This window comes from Solanum tuberosum, unplaced genomic scaffold, assembly GCF_000226075.1.
Source record: "Solanum tuberosum cultivar DM 1-3 516 R44 unplaced genomic scaffold, SolTub_3.0 scf00125, whole genome shotgun sequence".
NCBI classification, from domain to species: domain Eukaryota; kingdom Viridiplantae; phylum Streptophyta; class Magnoliopsida; order Solanales; family Solanaceae; genus Solanum; species Solanum tuberosum.
The window spans coordinates 125,693-131,877 of NW_006239052.1; the positions used below are offsets into that span (position 1 = coordinate 125,693).

The following is a 6,185-nucleotide window of genomic DNA, read 5'->3' on the forward strand; positions in this document are numbered from 1 at the left end:
CATTAATATATACAATCATTTAGTTGTCCATCATGCTAACAGCACGGAGGTAGAATTAGGTTAATTTTGTTGTATTCTTCATGAATGAAAAATTCGAAATATCAAATTTGAGCATGTATTTTGTGGTAGAATTAGGTTATTTGTTATAATTTTGGTGATTCTACAGATTCTTTCGAGACATTCTGTGTCTACAGATTTTTTTGGGACCACTTTGTCTCAAATGGTGTCGCTAACAGGTGCCTTGTTTCTTCGTAAAATTTGGAGTTGTCGTCTTCGTCGATCCTTGTTTATGCTGGAGTAAGGTGTATATAGTTTCCCCTTTTGTTTGTTAATTAATTCTTCTTTAGCTATTACATGTGCCCTCAATCTTCACTTATCTCTTTATACTTATTGATTTGTATCTTCATTTTTTTTTCTTCTAAATCACTAGTTTATCATTCTTCTAAATCTGCATGTCTTTGCTTATTTGCTGTATCTCTTCAATCCAATTGAATATATTCCAAGGCAGTTTGCATTTATTCACAAGTATTCTTTGTAAAAATATTGAATATGGTTGGATCATGATATGATCCAAATGTTTGTTATTACAATGCTTGATAGCTTCTAGGATAGCCAGTGTCTCAGATTTTTTTGGCCCTTACCATATCTGTAATTCTGGCCAGGAGCAAGCATAGCTAAAGGGTCATAAACAGACTTCCTCTGTACAAAAACATCCCATTTTGGACCAAAGTGTGTCCTCTATTGTTCCTGTATTGTTTTATATAAACAAATGTATAATCTTATATAAAATGTTCCACTTAAGCTTACTTGATCCCAATACTTGCTTAGGACAATGCATATATCTAAGGACACTGCAAATATGGTATGTCAACCTTACTCGAGCTTATGTGTTTAGAAACCTTTACTCTATGTCATTCATTTATCTTACAACACTTTTTGTCTATGGTTATAAATATTCAGAGGTAGTGCCATTGATTTGAATTAATGTATTTGTGACTGGGAAATTGAAGGAATGATTCTTGTTTTATTCTTGTTTCATACCGAGGATGAAACTGCTGCAAAATGCTTAGGTTTCATTCTTGTTTGATTATTCTCTACTACTTGCTTTAAAACCCTTCATATTTAATTCTCTCTATATTTGTGTTTTGCACATCTAAAAGCAGATTGCTTGTTTTCCATTTTTCTACTGTTATTCAAGATTAGGTGTGGTACTGAAAAAGTAATATTTAGGCACAAGAACTTTTCAATATGATTCTGCCTAATTATTCTTTTAACATAGACAGACCAACGTAATGATAAATAACGTAAGTTTGAGTCGTTTTATATAAAAAAATGTATAATCTTATAGAAAATGTTCCTTTGTTTAATTTATCAGGTCTGACCCCTTTTCAATATTTGCTTTATCTGGAACTGGAATTAACGGGAGAGCTTCTGGATCTTCAGGGATAAAGAAAGTTGAGGTACTCTTTCCATTTCTGCATATACTGTTACATAAAAATGGTTAAATATGTCTCTAATCTTATAATTTTCTCATGAAAATCTTATAGGTGATATTGTCTGCTAATCTTGTTTTTTCGATGGATAAATCTTGGATTAGAATGCCAAGGACCACAAAAGAATATTTGGTTGGCTTGATTCAGTTTCTAAAATTTGCATTTTTAAATGGAGCTATAGAAGATAGAATGAAATGCCCGTGTCCAATCACATTCGACTTCATCAAGTCAGGCCGAATCACAACCGGAACCATTCAAGAAGCGTGTTGTTGGACGTGAGTCTATGGAGTATTGGACCGTAGAAGCAATAGGTAAATTTTACACTTCTGCTTCCTTTTTCATCATATTTTTTCTTTTTCTTCTCCATTTCTCTTCTTAATCTTCTTCTTGTTGGAGGGGCTGGCAAACTTTTTTCCGCAAAGTCATTTGGTTCGCGGACAAAGTTAGCATCGTAGCTGTTTTAGTTGGTCTTTTTTTATCATCACTGATATTAGGTGTTTGATGGAATTGCAAGTTAATTAGTTGGTGTGATCTATGTAGGTGAGTTTTCCTTTACTTTCTGTCTGTCTCGCTTTCCTTTACCACTCAAGTGTACAACATCTTTCCTGCTTAGACCCCTTATTCTCTTACCTAATGAAAGAGTAGTCCACCTCCTCACTTAGTACATTAGTCTCAAATAAGGCGTGCATTTTTACTTATTCTACATGGTGGTACATTAGTAATAGATATTGTCCTACGTGAACAGAGGGCCACGGATACACATGGCTAAAGAAGAAATCGTTCAAGACGGATAGAACATGCTTGACTTTGTAACAGGACGAGAGGTGTATTTATCGTCTTGGTAGAATGAAAATGATCCAGCTCCTGGTGATTATTCATATCACTGTGATCCTTCAGGATATCCACAGAACATCCTGAAGAAGGGTCAAATGTGATATATCACGCTGGATTAGCAGCCATTTGCAAGCTTAGTTTACTGGAATGTTGAAATATGATTTACTGGAATGTTACTTGTAATTACGAGCTTAGTTTTTTTTTGTCATTTTTAGTATTCAAGCTTAGCTAAATACTACTTCTTTTATTGATATATAGCGGGTTGTCATTTATTGGTATAGGCTTAAAATCAAAATCTTTGGTTATTTCATTTCTCTCTTGTCCATTCTGTCAAATCTTGTTCATAATGAGACATCAAGTGGTGGGTGTTTGCTGCTTCTAATCTCAATCTTGTTGATGTCTCTAACTGCATGTTTCTCCATAGCATGTTCCTGTTACTTGTTTCTTGTTTAAAAACTTCAATTTCGCAGCATGTCTCAAGTTTATAACTGTTTTTTGAACCCTCTTTTGTTTGAGTATTGAGTCTGCATATTCCCTGGTTATATTGATATATGCATTCTCGTTTTAAGCTCATTTTTCCTGTTGAATCGAGTCTTACCTAAAATTTTACTTTCCAAATGCTACATCTCCTTGTCGTTATCTTCTCTTATCAAGAAAATGGAAGAGTGTCAAAAGATGTTCTCCAGTTATTCAGAAAATGATACAAAGTGGCTTCCTTGAACAGGATCTTTGTAACAGATTGTATATTGAAGGCTACCAACTGGCTTTGTTGTCATTTCATTTCTTTTTCTCTATTCCAGATTAAGAAGGAAACAAAAAGAAACTCAAAGTGAAAGTCAAAGAAGTGCTAAATTTATCTGGAGAAGATCGTATTGTGATCAATTTTGATTACCTAGATTGTCCATTTGGAGAAGCACAACCCCTTCTTTATGGTTTTTGTGGAATTTTAGCTGCTGATTCCTCCTTATTTCCAATGCACTTCGACAAATGGCCGAATATGCCTATGTCATACTTTGATCGCGTCTTTGATCAACTCATAGTGGTATAAACTATATATTCTGACTACTATACCTATATTCTTTTCTTGGACCTTTATATTTGGATTTAATATATAAGCTAACTAGTGTTTATTCTTGAAGCCTCGATTTTTTTTTGAGACAACCGACTTAGTTGCACGACGATATGTTTATAATTGTATTTCAAAGAAGTGGAGTGCAAATAGGTTGGACATATGGGAAGTGTTCAGTGATCCACTTAAGAGCAAAACTCAGATTATGGATAATGTTCCACCTGGAATTCCAAGAGATCAGTGGACTTCTTAATGTTAATTATCGTTATAAAAAAGAAACATAGGTATATATATTTAATTGTTTCAACTAGTATGTGTAGTCATATAATTACTTTTTAATGATTGAATTTCATGTACCTTTTGTAAGGAAAATGTGAAACAGAAATGCTGAAAATCGAAAGAAACAAATCATTCCACACACAGCTGGATCCAAAGCTAACTCTAGAAGAAGGGGTGAAATGGTTAAAGATTTTAGTTCATTTCATTTTATTTTAGTTATTAAGCTAACTTATTGTGTAATTACTTTTAATTAGTTAAGTTATTCTGAGTTGATTATTTTGCTTATAGATGGCTGAGACCGATCAAATGTCTGGATGAGCATAACTTTATCTTGCTACTCATAAGAATGTAAATGGAGCATATGTTAATGAAGCGGCAAATGTTGTATGTGTAAGTTTCTTAAGGGGGAAATAATAGCACTCCAGTTCCTTGGTTGTTTCAAGTCTGTCCCTTTTCTACTAACAAGTTAAGCCAATCAGGTTATGTTTAGTCTCTTATTTATTTTAAACCTGAGATTCTCTGTTAATGTTTTCGTCATTGCTATTGTTCAAATCAGTTTGATGGTGCCTTGTTTAGTATAGTGTGCTGTCATTTTGAAATGGTTTAAAATCCATGTTTGAGTAAATGATTTAAAATTATGCCTAACTACTGATCTCTCACTTTGATTGAATATGTGCATGTACTTTGTTTAAATATGTGAATGGCTAACCCAGGAAAATCTATTATGTGAATGCCCAACTCAGGAGTATGTGAATACCTAACTCAGGAATATGTGAATGCACTTTGTTTATATTTAGGTAATACATCTCTGTTCTCAATTACTTTTTAACATTTCGATAATGTGTTTTGTGTGTGTACAATACTCAGGAAAAAATTCAGCAAACTTTGAGTCAAAGCACTGTGGATGAGTCTATAATATCACCAGATGATGCAGTTGGCAAAGTGCTAGGAAAAGAGCACTCTGAAAGGGTAAAGTGTTTGGGATTAAGAGTTGTTCCCACTAGAGTTTTTAAACAAGAAAGACCTCGATTCAGCGGTATGAATGCTTCGAGTGTTTCATGTCCATCCAATTGCCAAGAGAACTACAATAAATTATTGAATTCTCACAATCAAATGATGGCTGCTTTCAAGTCATATATGATAATGAAAGAAGGGACATTACTAGAACAATTTGTGGGGTTATTTGCTCCTCCTCCTACAATGGTAAATATAATGTTTACATTCTCTCTTCTTGAATGACCTTATTTATATATCAGGTATGTTAGTTTAGTTGCAGCCATTTTCTGGATCCACTGTGTTTTCTAGTGAAATATCTACTGAGATTAGCTTCTTTATTTCTGGCAAAGTTTTATGAGCAAGGCAGTACTCATGGTCTAGAACATATTTTTGCATATTCTTGTATGTTAGTAATGACCTATTTGTTTATGATTGGCATTGACTTTCATAGTAGAGAACTTAGTATTGTTGTTCACATGCTTAGTGTTAGCTTGCATTATTTCATATTTTATCGGGGTAACATTCTTGTGATTGTTTCTATTTGCTTCAACTTTACATGATCTGCATTTTACAAGTCCTACAGAATGTAAGTTATAAAATGAGAAAGAAAATGTGGTTAAAATTGAAGAAGGTCAAGTTCACTAAAAATTCCCATGATTGCTTCTGGAGCGTAGAATGTGGAGTGTTGTTTGGTCTGGATTAGGAAAAAAGAATGTGGAATTATGAGTATTTGTCTATAGAACTTTGTGGAGTGTTGTTTGGTCTGGATTAATATAAGAGCAAGATAAAAACTTGTGATTATTTTACTATTATGTGCAATAAAGAAGTAGCAACGTCCAGAACATATTTTTGCATATTCTTGTATGTTCGTATTGACCTATTTGTTTATAATTGGCATTTGTATTGACACTCATAGTAGAGAATTTAGTATTTGTTTACATACTGTTGTTGACATACAATATGTAAGTATTTTTTTTTATAAATCACCATAATGATTGGATTAGGTTTCAGTCCTAATCATTTTATTGCATTCAAAAGAGATTACAAAAGAAGGGTGAGAGCATTTATCATATCACTTATTGTGTATTTTCCTTTGCAGATAGGTGATGCTAGTGAAAATAGTCGTAGTGACAATCGTTGAAGTTCCATGAATAGTTGCAGATCATTTCTTGAGTATGGATGCTAGTGAACTGTCACGCCCCAAGCTACCCCCAAGACGCGGACACGGGATCTAGGACCACAAGTGATCCCAAGCTAACCCTGCTGGCATGATCATGAGCATACTAAAGATAATAAACTGATGCGGAAACTAAATCATAAATAAATCTGAAAAGATAGGGAATACCCATATACTATAACTGAATATATCAAATCTGAGAGTTTAATACAAAAGAAATATATTAACTCAATACTAAGCTGAATCTATCTATGTCTGAAATAAGCCTCTAAACTGACTAGAAATGTTGGGACATGCCCCAACTAGATCTAGCAAAACTGAAACTAAAGACTAAAAG

General features: G+C 33.5%; 2 long non-coding RNA genes across 2 annotated transcripts in view; both read left to right on the top strand.

Moving 5' to 3' along the window:
- Positions 1-204: 204 nt before the first annotated feature.
- LOC107061253 (uncharacterized) overlaps positions 205-6,185 on the top strand; it is a 7,812-nt gene continuing 1,831 nt past the window's right edge. Inside the window, exons 1-3 of the long non-coding RNA XR_001473883.1 lie at positions 205-302; positions 1,376-1,460; positions 4,543-4,878. This is a non-coding gene — a long non-coding RNA (uncharacterized lncRNA). The remainder of the gene's footprint in view (positions 303-1,375; positions 1,461-4,542; positions 4,879-6,185) is intronic.
- On the top strand, positions 3,132-4,066 carry LOC107061252 (uncharacterized). The gene is made up of 3 exons (XR_001473882.1): positions 3,132-3,369; positions 3,467-3,857; positions 3,964-4,066. It is a non-coding gene; the product is annotated as an uncharacterized lncRNA (long non-coding RNA).